Genomic DNA, 17,747 nt, shown 5'->3' with positions numbered 1-17,747 from the left:
AAAAGCCCTCCGATAATGTTGAAAGTCAAATTAAACGGCATTCCAGTTTCCATGGATTTGGTCACAGGGGCGAGTCAGTCAATAATAAGCCAGAAGGCTTTTGAGAAACTGTGGGGCAACAAGGCACAAAGGCCAAAACTAAGCCCAATTCACACAAAGCTGCGCACTTACACCAAAGAGCTCATACCAGTCATTGGCAGTGCGGCAATGAAGGTATCGTACAATGGAACTGTGCATGATTTACCACTATGGATTGTACCAGGCGATGGCTCAATGCTGTTCGGCAGAAGCTGGTTAGGAAAGATCCGTCTTCGATGGATGACGCCTCGTGCGCCTAAATGCTAAACAAATTCCTGTCGTTATTTGAGCCAGGCATCAGCAACTTCACAGGCGCCAAAGTGCAGATTCATCTAGTCACTGATGCAGACCCGTTCATCACAAGGCCCGAGCGGTTCCATATATGATGCGAGAGAAAGTCATGATCGAGCTGGACAGACTTCAACGAGAGGAAATCATATCGCCAGTCGAGTTCAACGAGTGGGCCAGTCCAAGTGTTCCGGTGTTGAAAAGCGATGGGACGGTCAGAATCTGCGGGGACCACAAGGTAACGATCAACTAAGTCTCATTACAGGACCAGTACCCACTATCCAAAGCAGATGACCTGTTCGCAACGTTAACAGGGGGAAAGTCGTTTACCAAGCTGGATCTAACCTTTGTTTACATGACACAGGAGCTGGCTGTACCTTCAAAAAAATTGATGTGCATCAACACGCACAAAGGACTGTTCATGTACCACAGATGGCCCTTTTGGGATTCGCTCGGCTGCGGCCATCTTCCAGAGGAACATGGAGAGTCTGCTGAAATCAGTTCCATGCACTGTGGTGTTTCAAGACGACATCCTGATCACTGGTCGCAACACCACAGAACACTAGCACAACCTGGAAAAGGTTCTAAAGCGACTGGACAGAGTGGGACTCAGGCTGAAATACTCCAAGTGTGTTTTCCTGGTGCCAGAGGTCGAATTTGTGGGGAGAAAAATTGCGGCGGACGGCATCAGACCCATGGACTCCAAGACGGAGGTCATCAAGAATGCACCCAGACCACAGAATGTGACGGAGCTGCGTTCATTCCTGGGACTCCACAACTATTTCGGTAACTTTCTACCCGGGTTGAGCACTTTGCTAGAACCTTTGCATTTATTGCTACATAAGAGTGACGACTGGGTTTGGAATAAATCTCAAGAGACAGTCTTTAATAAGGCCAAAAACCTGCTATGTTCTAACAAGTTACTTGTATTGTATGACCCGTGTAAACGTTTAGTACTAGCTTGTGATGCATTTTCGTACGGGGTCGGTTGTGTGTTACAGCAAGCAAATCTGTCAGGCAAACTGCAACTGGTTGCACATGCGTCCAGAAGTTTATCTAAGGCTGAAAGAGCCTACAGAATGGTTGAGAAAGAAGCATTTAGCATCCGTATATGGGGTTAAGAAAATGCTCCAATACCTATTTGGACTCCGGTTCGAACTCAAAACCGACCACAAACCACTCATTTCCCTGTTCTCATAAAGCAAGGTATTAACACCAATGCTTCGGCCCGCATCCAAAGATGGACACTAACATTATCTGCATCTGACTATGTAATCCGCCACAGATGTAGGATCATCCGGAGAGTCGGGCCCCGCGTCCCCACCTTCTGGCCTCTGTGGCCTTGCCTGGGGCCACGCTGCTGGCTAAGCTGCAAAACGCAAATGAGGTTATTAGAGGAGAAGCGGGTGCTAGGGTCACAAGGTGAGTCCAGCATTACACACAGCATATGCACGACAAAACCACCATCGCTATCAAAATCATCACAGACATCACATTTCATGACCATCAACACATTTTCATTGCAATGATTTTCATGAGGCCAGCATTATTTCTAGGACAAGTTTAGAAATCATCTATCATATATGATTGTTCGGATATGAGTGGGTGTGGCATCTATTGGCTTTACCTCACGCAATGGCGTAAGCGTTACTTACGTGGCATCACTTCAGGGTCTGCAGATGCTTCCGTGGCTGTCCGGGTGTGCTTCCCCACGAGTGTGAGCACACGCTCCTCCATCTCAGTGATGTCTCTGGGGACTGGTGGCCCCCCCAACCCGTTCGTTTCTGCACAGACCTCATCGTCGATAGCTTCTTCTGTAAAAGATGACAGGATCACATGGCATGAGATCATTGCATGATATCATTGCGAGGTACCGTCACAGAGACTGATACAAACCAACAGATATAATCATGGTAATTATCATTCTTTACCTAAAGACTTGCAGTGTGACTGCAGGCTTTGAGTAAAACATTCCCAGTAAAAGTGGAAGACCTCACACCTGCTGATAGTCACTCATGACTGTTACAAATCAAATAATATAAGTACATAAGTACATGTAAATCAATGTAATACTTACTCTTGCGAATCCCACAAGGTCGTTCCATCGTTTGCGGCATTGGTTGCCCTCACACACCTTGTTGGTCGCCAACGAGACCACCTCTGCTATCTCGGTCCATATCTTCTGGTGTGCATTTGGGGTGGGCTTCCCACGCCCTCCCTGTGTCAAATCACCCCAGCGTAACTCAACCTCCTGCAGGAGGGAGGCATTTGCCTTGTCTGCGAACCTCCTCGCTCTTTTGCGCCCTCCAATGTGCTCCTCTCCCACCTCACTGCTCTCTCCAGTGTCAGTCTCCACAGTGTGCTGTGAAGCCTCCTCCTCTCCATCCATTATAGGCCAAATTCGGGCAAATATCTGGCTGGTAAGAGCTAATTTTTGTTTCCCTAGTTGTTGTAGAGCTCTAAACTCTCCCTCCTTCCTCCCAAAGCAGCCACACCGCACCCATACATGCCTTCAGTCCCTCTCAGCTCCATCTCTCTCTGTCTCTTCTTCTGTGCATGTCATGATGACCCTTGACCTCCTGAATCAATGGAATCGAGCATTGCCATGCCGTTGCTAAGAACGGCGACACTTTGTGGCAGAAGGTTAGCAAGATTTAACGCTACCGCCCATTTCATATCGCTCACGGTAACACCCAATTTTAAAAATGAAGACTTTGAGAATGCATATTTTGAGAATGTGCGAGAAGCCGGCGATCTGAAAACACATTTTTACCACCCACGCTGGAAATAACACCCATTTTTGGGTGATAAGCACATAAGTGTAAAATCCATCCCATAGACAGTCTAAGTGAGTGGGCAAAAATTTGGCAGATGGAGTATAATGTTGGAAAATGTGAGGTCATGCACTTTGGTAGAAAAAATCAAAGAGTAAGTTATTATTTAAATGGAGAAAAATTGCAAAGTGCTGCAGTACAGCGGGACCTGGGGGTACTTGTGCATGAAACACAAAAGGTTAGTATGCAGGTACAGCAAATGATCAGGAAGGTCAATGAAATCTTGGCTTTTATTGCAAAGGGGATGGAGTATAAAAGCAGGGAAGTCTTGCCACAGTTATACAGGGTATTGGTGAGGCCACACCTGGAATACCGCATGCAGTTTTGGTTTCCATATTTACGAAAGGATATACTTGTTTTGGAGGCAGTTCATTAGGTTGATTCCAGGGATGAAGGGATAGGTTTATGAGGAAAGGTTGAGTAGGTTGGGCCTCTACTCATTGGAATTCAGAAGAATTGGAGGTGATCTTTGTTATGTCTTTGCATGCTCTGATAATGACTCCAGGAGACAATGTATTGCACTTGAACTGTTGTGACCTTCGTCCATTTAATATAACTCCAGAGTGAGGATCACACATGGTGGCCTGCCTTTTATACTAGGCCTGGCACACCTGTACAGGTAACCTACAAGTCTCCCACTGCAGTGCCCTCTGGTGGCACTGCTGGTCTACAAGTTTCCTAGCATAGTGCCCTTTGGTGGCACATCATATGTAATAGTACAGGCAGTAACATGTCTAGATACATGACATCACTTTCCCCCAAGTCCTTAGTGCAAATCACCTTCATGCATTGACTGTGCTCTGGGCTTAGCTCTATCTGGTTGAACCTCGGAGGGTTGTTTCCATCTTGGGTGAGTAGGTGGTGTTTCGTTGGCAGTAGAGGTGCAGGTGGTTTCTGTTTGTGACCACTCCATTCTCTCCCCCCCCAAGTATAGATTATGCAGGTGGCACATTACATTCATATACATTCAAGTCCAGAAAAAAAAAATTGCATTTGCATCATTACATTTGTGGTACAGTTGTGAGGCAAGTGCATTTGACTGGTGAGGTACATACTTGGAATATACTTGGAGTCAGTGCTGCTGTCAGCACCGGTGCGGGAGGACAAACTGGTGCCAGGACTGCTGGATGGTGTCCAGGTAGTGTGGTGGCGGCGCGGTGCCCAGTGCTGGCAGTGGGAACCCGGTTGGCTCAAGTTGCCTGCTCTCGGGGTCTTTGCCGTTGCTCCTAGCGTCGAGCAGGTTCACAGATGCCTGTGACCTCCCAGTCCTTTCCTTGCGCCCCGGGTCGCTGCTGCTGCTGCCTGAGGGGCAATCGTGTGGCAATGCACAGGGAACTGTTAACTCGCTTGCCTGAGCGTTGTTTGGTTTGCGATCCTGGCTGGTCCCGGCCCCATTTGGGAGGACCTTTGCGGGTGACCCTTCGTTCCCGGGTGTAGCCTTGGTGGTGTCTGGGTCTGGGGGCTGCGCCTTAGCGCGGTTTGCTCTTTCAGGCTCGTGGCGGTTGGTACCATCGGGTTCTGAGAGGTGGAGCTGATCAGGGGCAGGGTATCGATACCGGTGCCGTTGCCCTCCTGAGATCGCTTGCTCTGCAGCTTGTCTATATTGGCTGCTTGTGGCCACACTCCGTGGTGCATCACTCTGGTCCCAGGGACACAGGCTACAGCATCGGGTAGCCCATTGGACCTGTGTGCTTCCGCTGCATGTTTGCCCGCTACATAATCAGAATACAATTGAAATCCAACATCGCACAACATTTCATTACTCATTATAGATAAACTATAGCTCCGATCGCAATCGCACGACTTTTCTTTGCTTATTACGTGTATAAAACTCTGATCATCAATTACAAGCTTTACATTTAACTCACAGTTGCTAATACATTGATTGAGAATGTGGAACTGTCCCTTTAAGTGTGGTGGGTTGCTGGCCTCCTTTAAGAGAGCCTTGCTATCTTTACCCCAATCATCTTCTTCGCTTGGTACCACGTGTTGCTCCATCAGCGCTGCACCTCGTGGTCTGACCGCCGCCATCTTTTCCTTCAGCGTCTCACCTCGTGGTTTGGACGCCATCTTTCTTCCATCCATAAAGTTGACTGCTGTGATCCTCTTCTCCCCGGGTTCTGCCACCGAGGCTGGGAAGTCGCCTTTGGATCTGATTTTCTTCCTCCGGAGTCCTGCCACTGAAGCCTGGAAGGTGCGTTTGGGTCGTCTCAGCTGGATCATCTCCACGCAGTCGTGCTGAGCAGTCTGTGCCTTGGGTGCTGTGCTGGTCTGCTCTCTGGTGCCGGGTCCAACCTCAGGTGGGGACTTGCTTTGCCTCTGAGCGCGGGGGGATGTCGATCGTTGGAGGGGTGAAATCTTCCCAGCTCCAATGGATCTTCTTCATCCACATTCTTCCGAGTAGCGTTGGTCCATCACCTGCAACAATCCACAGTGGTAACTTATGCACCGCGCCATCATGGAGTACCTTTACATCCACACTACCAACGACTGGGATAAGTTCATTGGTGTAGGTGCATATCTTTGTCTGAACCAGGACCAACTTGGGTCGTTCAGCTTGATTGACCCACAGCCTCTCAAAAGCTTCTTGATTCATTGCTGACTGGCTCGCCCCCGTGTCCACCTCCATGAAGACAGGAACGCCGTTTATCTCGACTTCCATCCTCAATGGGGAACATTCTGTGGTGCAGGTAAACATGCCATACACCTTATCGTGGGGCTGAGTTGTCTCTCTGACTATCGCTTCATAATCTGCACTGGATTCATGGCCATCTGCAGACTCTTCATCAACACAATGAGTCATATTTCTTTTATACATTCACTGGAGATGGCCCTTTGTGCTGCAGCCTTTACACACATAGTCCTTAAAACGACACTGTGATTTCCTCCGCAACGCCAGCTGGTGCTAACCGATTAGCCCCCTGCGGCGGACTCTGAGTTAAGGGACTCGGGGGGCCTGTTCTCTCTCCCCTGAGGAGATTCACGTTCTACAGTCCAGCCTCTAAAAGGCGCCAGTCTGTGTACAGTACTTGCCAGGTTTGAGTCCTGAGAATGAGTTATCCGTCTAGAGCCGCAGGTCGAGGTCATGAATGCCTGGCTCATGGTGATGGCCTTCTGCAGTGTGACTGTGGTATCCGCAGATAGTAGTCTGTGAAGAAGGCCTTTGTGTCCGATTCCGATGACAAAGATATCCTGCAGCGCTTTGGTGAGGTGATCGCCGAAATCACACGGTGCCGCCAGCCTCCTGAGGTCTGCAGCATATTTCGCAATTTCCTGGCCTTTGGGCCGTCGGTGGGTATAAAACCGGTGTCTGGCTGTGAGGATGCTCTCTTTGGGTTTGAGTTGTTCTTGGATCAGTGTTACAAGCTACTCGTATGTCTTGGTCGTTGTCTTCGCTGGTGCCAGCAAGTCCCTGACGAGGCCATAGACAGTGGGCCCACAACTGATTAGCAGGATAACTCTGCACTTATCAGCCAGTGTGGCTGGATTATTGCCTGCCAGGTCATTTGCTGTGAAGAAATGGTCCAACCTCTCCGCAAAGGCATCCCAATCATCACCATCAGCGAACTGCTGCAACGTACCAAGGTTAGCCAATTTTCACGTGAAAGTCCGCAATCTCGTTGCCAATTGTTATGTCTTTGGATGCTCTGATAATGACTCCATGAGGCAATGTATTGCACTTGAACTGTAGTGACCTTAGTCCATTTACTATAACTCCAGAGTGAGGATCACACATGGTGGCCTACCTTTTACACTAGGCCTGGCATACCTGTACAGGTAACCTATAAGTCGCTCACTCCAGTGTCCCCTGCTGGCACACCTTAGTGACCATACAGCTGGTGTACAAGTTTCCCATAGTAGTGCCCTCTGGTGGCACATCATCTGTAATAGTACAGGCAGTAACATGTCTAGATACATGACAATCTTATCAAAACATATAAGATTATGAGGGGGCTTGACAAGGTGGATGCAGAGAGGATGTTTTCACTGATAGGGGAGACTAGAACTAGAGGGCATGATCTTAGAATAAGGGGTCACCCATTTAAAACTGAGATGAGGAGAAATTTCTTCTCTCAGAGGGTTGTGAATCTGTGGAATTCACTGCCTCAGAGAGCTGTGGAAGCCTGGACATTGAATAAATTTAAGACAAAGATAGACAGCTTCTTAACCGATAAGGGATTAAGGGGTTATAGGGAGTGGGCAGGGAAGTGGACCCGAGTCCATGATCAGATCAGCCATGATCGTATTAAATGGCGGAGCAGGCTCAAGGGGCCATATGGCCTACTCCTGTTCCTATTTCTTATGTTCTTATGTTCTTATGTTCTCATTAAAGCCTGGAGTTTCTTCTCGATTGTGCAGGTGTTTTCGGTGCAGTTCGCTTAATATCGGAGTAACTGGCGCAAAAGATTGCGGAATTGTAAGTGCAAATTACGTTCAGCGCAACTTGAGTTCCCGCGATCTTGTGCACTTGTCTTACAAACAACACGCTAGAAGCAGGCCCCACCCACAAAACTGACCACATCCCCAGGGTTAATTAATCACCATTTTAAAATAATCACCAACAGAAGTCAACAAATAGTCACCAATTGCCTTTATCTTTTAGTACATGGAATGACAGGTTCAGTTTACAGATTCCATTGTCAGCTCTAAATTTGATGACTGATGATTTCCTGAAGTCTATTTCCAAATGGGTCACATAGATCCTGTCACATATCAGTCTGCTTAAAAACGAACAAGAGATTAAAGTAAAAACAGAAAATGCTGGAAATATTCAGCAGGTCAGGCAGCCTCTGTGGAGAGCGAAACAGAGTTAACGTTTCAGGTCAATGATTCTTCGTCAGAACTGGAAAAAGTTAGAGATGTAACAGATTTTTAAGCAAGTGTTGGGGCAGGGTAAGGCGAGGGGAGGAAAGAACAAAAGGGAAGGTCAGTGATAGGATGGAAGACAGAAGAGATTAAGAGACAAAAGGGATGATGGTGCATAGTAAAAGGAGATCGTAATCACACAAGTTAAGAAACAAAAGATGAGTCCAGATGGGGTGTAAAAGGAAATGGCAGAAACATCAACAGCTGCCATGGGAAAGAGAGAAGAATAAAACATAAGGGCAGGGTTTATGGTCTGAAATTGTTGAACTCGATGTTGAATCCAGAAGACTGTAATGTGCCTAAATGAAAGATGAGGTGCTTTTCCTCGAGCTTACATAGTCCTTCATTAGATAGTGCAAGAGGCTGAGGATGGAGAGATCAGAGTGGGAGTGGAGCAGAGAATTAAAGTGACAGGCAACCGGAAGCTCGGGGTCACGCTTATGGACTGAATGGAGGTGTTCTGCAAAGCGGTCACACAATCTGTGTTTGGTTTTCCCAATGTAGAGGAGACCGCATTGTGAGAAGCGAATACATAAGAACATAAAAACATAAAAATAGGAGCAGGAGTAGGCCATAAGGCCCCTCGAGTCTGCTCCGCCAGTCAATAAGATCATGGCTGATCTGATCATGGACTCAGCTCCACTTCCTCGCCCGCTCCCCATAACCCCTTATCGTTTAAGAAACTGTCTATTTCTGTCTTAAATTTATTTAATGTCCCAGCTTCCACAGCTCTCTGAGGTCGCGAATTCCACAGATTTACAACCCTCCGAAAGAAGAAATTTCTCCTCATCTCAATTCTAAATGGGCGGCCCCTTATTCTAAGATCATGCCCTCTAGTTCTAGTCTCGCCCATCAGTGGAAACATCCTCTCTGCATCCACCTTGTCAAGCCCCCTCATAATCTTATACGTTTCGATAAGATCACCTCTCATTCTTCTGAATTCCAATGAGTAGAGGCCCAACCTACTCAACCTTTCCTCATAAGTTAACCCCCTCATCCCCGGGATCAACCTAGTGAACCTTCTCGGAACTGCCTCCACAGCAAGTATATCCTTTCGTGAATATGGAAACCAAAACTACACGCAGTATTCCAGGTGTGGCCTCACCAATACCCTGTACAGCTGTAACAAGACTTCCCTGCTTTTATACTCCATCCCCTTTGCAATAAAGGCCAAGATTCCATTGGCCTTCCTGATCACTTGCTGTACCTGCGTACTATCCTTTTGTGTTTCATGCACAAGTACCCCCAGGTCCTGCTGTACTGTGGCACTTTGCAATTTTTCTCCATTTAAATAATAACTTGCTCTCTGAGTTTTTCTGCCAAAGTGCAGCACCACACACTTTCCAACATTATACTCCATCTGCCAAATTCTTACCCACTCACTTCACCTGTCTTTGTCCTCCTGCAGCCTCTTTATGTCCTCCTCACCCAATGCTCTTCCTCCCACCTTTGTATCATCAGCAAACTTGGCTACGTTACACTCAGTCCCCTCTTCCAAGTCGTTAATATAGATTGTAAATAGTTGGGGTCCCAGCACTGATCCCTGCGGCACCCCACTCGTCACTGATTGCCAACCAGAGAATGAACCATTTATCCCGGCTCTCTGTTTTCTGTTTGTCAGCCAATCCTCTATCCATGCTAATATATTACCCTCAAACCCGTGAACTTTTATCTTGTGCAGTAACCTTTTGTGTGGCACCAATGGGTGCAGTATACTAAGAGATTAAAGTAATGTGGCTGGAGTTCCAATTCTATTGGGATAAAACCCACAATCAGGCTGAAACATATCAACAAATGGGACAAGACTCTCACTTGATCTGTTTAAAAGTATAGCAGATCTGGGACAGTCTGGTGCTGGCAACAGCACATTTTCCTTCAGGAATATTTTTAGTTAATAAATTAACCCATGTAACACTCCAGTAAGCTACCATTTTGTGGTTTCTCAGTAGTTTGAAAAGTAAGAAACGTGTCACTTAATTACATGCTTGACTACATTCTCCTGTAAACTCAAAACTGATGAACAAAAATATTAATCATGAAATAGGAAGAACACTCGTTGGGTTCGGAGACTGCAGTAAATGCAATGGGTCATGCCCTCAAGGGGCTGGCAACGGGAATGGTGGAGTTGTTTTTGCTCCAGATCACCACAGACATGGGGAAGCACTTTACATAGGAAGGGAATAAATTCCAGAGGGAGATTCATTTCTGGGATGCTAACTCTCACACAGTCCCTGGCATCTGCTTTCAAAACAGCATTGCTGCAGGCCGGGACCAAGTGTTCCGAGCATCTTCTCAAGCAAGATGGTCCTAGGGAGATCAAAAAGGGAGAAGAGAAGGAATAGCTCGAGGAAAGCCAGTCTTACCCTCAATGAAAATAAAGGAAAGTAGGGAAAACTAGATGTGTGGTAGGTTTAGCACAGGCCTTTCACCTCTGAAGCTTGATTCAAGTCCAGCCCAGCCTGGTGGGATAACAATCTCCTTTGCCTGCTGGCCGTAAGAGTCCTATGTGAAATTAGTTTGTGCAGTTTCAACCTATTTTGTAGGGGACATGGCATAAAACTGTCCCTAACTTGGAAATGGAAAAATATTGTACTAGTGCAACAAAAGGTGTTCTTCTGAAGTTGAGATTGGAGATGTGGCAGAGGAGCAAGAGCTCTATTCAACAACAACTTGCATTTAAAAAGTGTCCTTTATGTTCCAAAGCACTTCACAGGAGTGTTATCAAACAAAAGTTGTATCAGACTGCGCAGTACTTGACATAGGAATGCTTAATGCTGACATCAGGTGCCTAACATACCTCATCTTAATGAATATTAGGAAATGTTAAACTAAAAGAAAAGTAATATATGGAATAGCTAATAGTGCGTTACCAGACTGCAATCAAACCAAGAGCCATGTCCCAAGTTGTTTCCTTACCTTACATGGATAGAGTGCTTAGTTGGTTTGGGTGAACATGGTCTTGTGAGAGAAGAGGAGTTTATTAAAACCAGCAGTGGGACCAGACTGCAATTTTAACTGAGGCCCGACAGGGAAACTGGTGTGAATTTCCCACCAGGTGAAAGGCAGTCAGGGTGGTGTGAATTTCCCACCAGGTGAAAGGCAGTCAGGGTGGTGTGAATTTCCCACCAGGTGAAAGGCAGTCAGGACCTGCTGAGAAGAAGAGGCCGATAAAGGTAAGGTTGTTTCCTTTCTTTGTGAGGGCAGAAGTAGCACGAGGCGAGCTTGGATCTCTCGTGCTGCACACTCCTCCCCGTGCGGAATGGGAGACCCCTGCGAGATGGCTGATACCAGTAGGTTTGTGTCGGTAGGTGGCCTTCTAGCAGTGCGATTTTCCGCCGCTTCCCGCCATTCCGCAAGAAATGTCAATTGCCAGGATTTAAATGAGTCCTGAGAGTTAAATTAAACTGGATCTCACTTCTGGTAAGTTTCCAACTCAACTCCTGGCCTGAGTTAAAATCGGCATACTTCACTGCCTTGTTTTTATAATGTTTTGCTACAACGTCTTGTGGATAATTTGAAAGGCAGCTTTTTTGTAGATGTAGATTGTTTCTGTCTCTTATCCTGCATTTTGAACTATTTTAAGGTATCAAATCAGTTACAGTTTGGATGATATCATAAATGATCACTTTTTTGACACGACTCACATATTGTCTGATAAAGCAGAGTGATGTGGAAAGTAATAGGGCACCAAGAGGGAAAATGTCTGCTAAACCTCTTTTCAAGCTATTCTGATGTTGGTATAGGGCCAATCTGAGTGAGTGTGCACAATATAATTATTGGAGGCCACCACTGAGGACAATAAAAGTCTGGTCTAACTGCTGAGCTGGCTAAACAAAAAACAGGAGCTGAGGCTGACGTGATGTAAGATGAAAATCCAAGATTAACAGAGCACAGATCAGAAAGCTGCAATGAGGCCAGTCACTGAGCTAGGCTGAGTCTTGTTTGAGCCAAAGGGAAAATGAATCCATGAAATGCAGTCAGCATCGCTTGGGTCATGGAGTTATTCCTTCCCAAAAAGTACCTTTCTTGAGATGTAGCATAAAATGTATACAAATAGTCATCCATAGAAAAATAAAAATGCCCAAAGCCGCATTGTCAAATCTGGTAACCACTTACTACGTTTCATAATTTTAAGTCTGTCACGTAAACGTAATATTAATATGATAAAAATATTTAAACTCTTAATATGTTGCAAACATTATGGGCTCAATTTTCCCCAGTGATTTGCGCCGTTTGTTTGGAGCAGGCTGCTTTTTCTGGCCTAACTTAAAAATCCGCTGTTTCCCCAATCAATTTGCATGAGCGTAACTCATTTAGTCACGTTTTTTTAGGTACGTTTTTTTTTTCATCCAAAGCGGGTGTAACCAGCCACCTACGCCAATTCTGGCCATTTAGTGAACTTTGGCCAGCTGATAGTTACTCCATTTCTGGTTAGGCCAGCGTATGTGGCCTCTCGAGAAAACCCTTGTGGAGAGTTAAAGAAATCGGTGCAGGTAAGTACATCGGAGGCCATTCGGTCTGGGCTAGGGGCGGGAAGTGGACCGGGCCTGGACCGGCACTCACTCGTAACCGGAGAGGCTCGGCAGGGGAGGGAGCAAACTGACCGGCACTCACTCGGGGCCACAGCAGACTGGGAAGGCACACATTCGGGGCCACAGCAGACCAGGAAGGGGCCTCACTCGGGGACCAGAGAGGGTTGGAGAAGGCCGATCTGAAGGCTTGGTGCCCGGGGAGGGGGAGGGGGGAGAGAGAAGAGCTCACAAGACCTTTGGGTGTGGTCCATCCATACAGACCTTGGGGAGAGAAAGAGAATTGCAAACCTGTGCTGCCTGCTTTTCTGCCGTTTTGAGCTTCTTTGAAAGTTTAACTTTAAGTATGGGGGCAATACTGACAATGCCATACCTTGTGCGAGTGTTCTGCATCAAGGTACTACGTAAGAGACAATTGATTAGAGTTCATCGCATCAGGAACATCATAGCCCATCGGGTGCTGGGCAGGAGGCCTTACCCACCTCGGGTATATCGAGTCAAGCGTTCATACCTGCACCTGAGAGATGCAGACTGTGTCAGAAGGCTGCGTTTCTGCAAATAAGTTGTAACTGAGATCTGTGAGTTGGTCAAACCAGACCTGCAACCTAGAAGCATCAGGAGGACTGCTTTGTCAGTTGAAATGAAGGTTTCAGCTGCACTTTCATTCTATGCCTGCGGATCGTTTCAAGCTACAACTAGGGATGTGTGCGCCATCTCCCAACATGCAACACATGTCTCCATTCGCCAGGTCACAGCTGCATTGTATGCGTGAAGGAATGACTTCATCAAGTTCCCCATGACCGCCCAAGCAATCCATAACAGGGCTGTGGGCTTCTCCAGGATTGCTCGCTTCCCAAATGTACAGGGCTGCATTGATTGTACTCACATCGCCTTGCGAGCAACTTTGGAGGATTCCGAGATGTACAGGAACAGAAAAGGCTTCCACTCCGTTAATGTGTGACAACATGCATCACATCATGTCAGTCGATGCAAGATACCCTGGCAGCACCCATGATGCGTTCATCCTACGCGACAACATTATAGCTGCCATGTTTCAGCATGATGATGATGATAGCTACCTTGTTTCAGCAGCAGCCAGAAGGGCAGAGTTGGCTACTGGGAGACAAAGGGTACCTGGCTCATGGCGCCCCTACATGTAACCCAGACGGAAGCTGACCATGAATACAACATGTCGCACATTGTGACGCGCAGCATCATAGAGAGGACCATTGGCATCTTGAAACAGCATTTCCGATGCCTGGACTATTCCGGACGCTACTTGCAATACTCCCCTGAGATTGTTAGTCAGTTCACTGTTGTGCGCTGCATGCTGCATAATTTAGCCATCATGAGGCAGCAGCACCTGGTAGTGGAAGACCCACCTACGGTGAGAGTGGCTGATGATAATGATGTGGAAGATGCAGGTGATGAGCAGGAGGAGGAGGGGGAGGAGAAGGAGAAGGAGGATGATGATGAGGATGAGGAAACCATGCAAGTGCCTGACGCCGGAGCACAACGGCGGAGTAGGGCGGGCCATCGTGCTCATTTAACGATTGCTCGAGCCTTGCGCCAGCAACTCATCCATGAACGCTTTACTGATGCCTGAGGGCTCAGCGACAACTATTCCACATGGACCATGTTTATTGTTTGGAGGTGTTCCGTAATGTTGTGTTGTGTTAATGAAACATGATTCAGTTTTAATGTAAAATATATTTTATTTAAATGTTTACAATGTACTTAACTTAAATTTAATAAAATTATTCTTGTATCAAACTTTATTATAATATCACTTAAAAACTTTATAAACTTGTAAATTTACATAACTTACAAAAAACTTTTAATTTGAGAACAGTTACAACAGTAACAATAATAATATCAACAACAACAGCAGCAAAGAAAGGCTGCACCCATCTTTCATCCTCCTTGGTGTAAGACCGACCTCCCACTGCGCTTAGTCTTGGACTCTCCACCATCCCTGCCCGCAGGCGGTGACGCAGTGATTTTGGGCTTGGTACCAAGCTTATTAGCTTATTCCTTCTAACATCTCGGGTACTGAGCACCTCTTGATGATGGGTGGTGGGGGTGGGGGGGAGCGTCAGTGTCAGGCAGCAAGTTGGAGGGCCTGGCTTGGGGCTCTTTAGAGGCTGGTGTGGGGATTGCAGTGGGAGTAGCAGTTGGTTCTGTCATTAGGTGGGGGGTCTGGGCATGTTCCCTTATTGCAGCAGCTAACTCATACATGCCGTCCCTCATGCGCCCTGACAGTGTATCAGCGGACTGCAATATTCCCTCCCTGATGGCCTATACTACCCCTGACATTCCCTCCCTCATTGCCAGTGTCGTGGTTTGCACTACCTCTGACATTCCCTCCCTCATAGCCAGTGCCGTGCTTTGCACTACCTCTGACACTCCCTCCCTCATGGACACTATTCCCTCACTGATGGTCCCGGCAAGTGTTGTTACTTCTCCCGACAGTCCCGCTACCTCATCACTCACCCCACTGATGGTGTCCAGGAGTGATCTCCGCACTCAATGACATCATCTGAACTGCATCTGTTACATCCTGCATCTCAAGAAAGCGTGGTCGAGTTCTCCTTCCCCTCACCCTGGGTCTGCCTCGCTGCATCCCACTGGGACCTGCAGCCTCGGACGATGGGGCTCTGGGTGTGCCTTGCTGTACCCCAACAATGCAACCCATAGCCTGGAACGATGGGGCCCTGGGTGTGACTTGCTGCATCCCACTACTGGAACCCGTAACCTCGGAAGATGGGAAACCATGGAATGTCCCACCAGCACTCAAACCACTAGTCACGGAAAGTGCTGTCGGCGGCATCTCCTCCAAAGTCAGAACAACAGTGGGAGCTTCATCCATTTCCATCCCCTGCCCCCCCGCCCCCGCCCCCCTCACCCCCATGTTGGTCTGGAGGGCTCTTCAGGCTCGGTCCGCGTCTGAATCTTCTTCTGCCTCTTCAGGATTGGCCTCAAGTTCTGCAAAATATAACAGAACAGTCAATGGTTAGCAGCAGGATGGATGGCATGAGTAGGCTCACACAAAGCAAGCCAGGTAGCAGGTTGATTTGAAAGGCCACGATGAATTTTCAGGACTAACCCTCTCCCTCAAGTGTGGGCCCAGCTTGTGCAGTAATTGTTTTTTTCCAGGCAGGATCCATCAAAGCAGCGACCCTCTCTTCCAAGGGTGTCAGTGGGTGCAGATTTGGCGGGCCTCCTCCTGTTCAAGTTCTTTCCCTTTTATTGTGGGCCAATTTCCTCTGCAAAGATGAAAATGCAACTTTTTAGAGAGGATGGGCTAGGTTTTACACTTTTGTGTTTATCGTCCAAAGATGGACGTTATTTCCGGCGTGGGGGGTAAAAAAGAGTTTTCAGATCGCCGGCTTGTCGCCCATTCTCAAAGTACCTAGTTTCCATTTTTGAAAATGGACGTTACCGTGAGCGATATGAAATGGGCGGTAGCGTTACATTTTTTTGACCTTCTGCCATAAAGTGTCGCCGTCCTTAGCAACAGCATGGCAACGTTCGATTCCCGCAATTCAGGAGGTCAAGGGTCATCATGACATGCGCAGAAGAGGAGACAGAGAGAGAGAGAGCTAAGAGGGACTGAAGGTGTGTGTGGGTGTGATGTGGCTGCTTTGGGAGGAAGGAGGGAGACTTTAGAGCTTCACAGCAAGTTGGGAAACAAAAATTAGCTGTTCCCAGCCACATATTTGCCCGAATTTGGCCTATAATGGAGAGAGAGGGGGAGGCATCATAGCATGCTGTGGAGACTGACGCTGGAGAGAGCAGTGAGGTGGGAGAGGAGCACATTGGAGGGCGCAAAAGAGCCAGGAGGTTCTCGGACGAGGCAAATGCCTCCCTCCTGCAGGAGGTTGATTTACGCTGGGGTGATTTGACACAGGCAGGGCATGGGAAACCCACCCCAAAGGCCTACCAGAGGATATGGACCGAGATAGCAGAGGTGGTCTCGTCGGCGACCAACGAGTTCGTGAGGGCAACCAATACCGCAAGAATGGAACGACCTTGTGGGATCCGCAAAAGTAAGTATTACATTTATTTACATGTACTTATGTACTTATATTATTTGATTTGTAACAGTCATGAGTGACTATCTGCAGGTGTGAGGTCTTTCACTTTTACCGGGAATGTTTTACTCAAAGCCTGCAGTCACGGTGCATGTCTTCAGGTAAAGAATGATAATTATCATAATAATCATAATTACATCTGTCGGTTATGTGTTGTATCATACTCTGTGACAGGACCTAGCAATGATATCACGCAATGATCTCATGCTATGTCGTCCTGTCACCTTTTACAGAAGAAACTATCGACAATGAGGTCCATGCAGAGGCAAACGTGTGGGGGAGCCACCAGTCACCAGCAACATCATTGACATGGAGTAGCATGTGCTCGCACTCGTGGGGAAGCACCCCCGGACAGCCACGGATGCATCTGCAGACCCTGAAGTGATGCCATGTGAGTAAAGCTTACACCATTGCGTGATGTGAAGTCAATCGATGCCACACCCACTCATATCTGACCAATCATATATGATAGATGATTTCTAAAATTTTCATAGAAATAATGATGACCTAATGAAAATCATTGCAATGCAAATGTGTTGATGGTCATGAAATGTGATGTCTGTGATGATTTTGAGAGCGGTGGTGCTTTTGTCGTGCATATACTGTGTGTAGCGCTGGACTCACCTTGCGACCCTAGCATCCCCTTCTCCTCTAATAACCTCATTTGTGTTTTGCAGCTCAGCCAACAGAGCATCCCAAGGCAAGATCGCAGAGGCCAGAAGTTGGGGGCGTGGAACCCGACTCTCCAGACAATCCAACATCTGGTGCTGAGGAGCTCCGATTCTCACCCATCAATCCGCTGGGTCTGTTCTCTATTGATGAGAGCGCGGACTTCGAGGAACCTGCATCGCCATGCTGCAGAAGCCATTCCAGCCCAAGGCCATCTAGTGGTCCTCTGGTCATTCCCGCCTCCACTCTGGAGGTACCGGCCCCAAGCACCTCGCTACAGGGCACCCCATTTGTCCCCAGGATGGCGCTGACCCCGCGGAGGTCTCATGGATGCGGCAGGTTTGTTCCACGAGCATCACATGAGAGCGGAGAGATGGTACAGTTGTCCA

This window comes from Pristiophorus japonicus, chromosome 1 (assembly GCF_044704955.1).
Source record: "Pristiophorus japonicus isolate sPriJap1 chromosome 1, sPriJap1.hap1, whole genome shotgun sequence".
NCBI lineage: Eukaryota > Metazoa > Chordata > Chondrichthyes > Pristiophoridae > Pristiophorus > Pristiophorus japonicus.
This window is presented reverse-complemented; position numbering follows the sequence as displayed.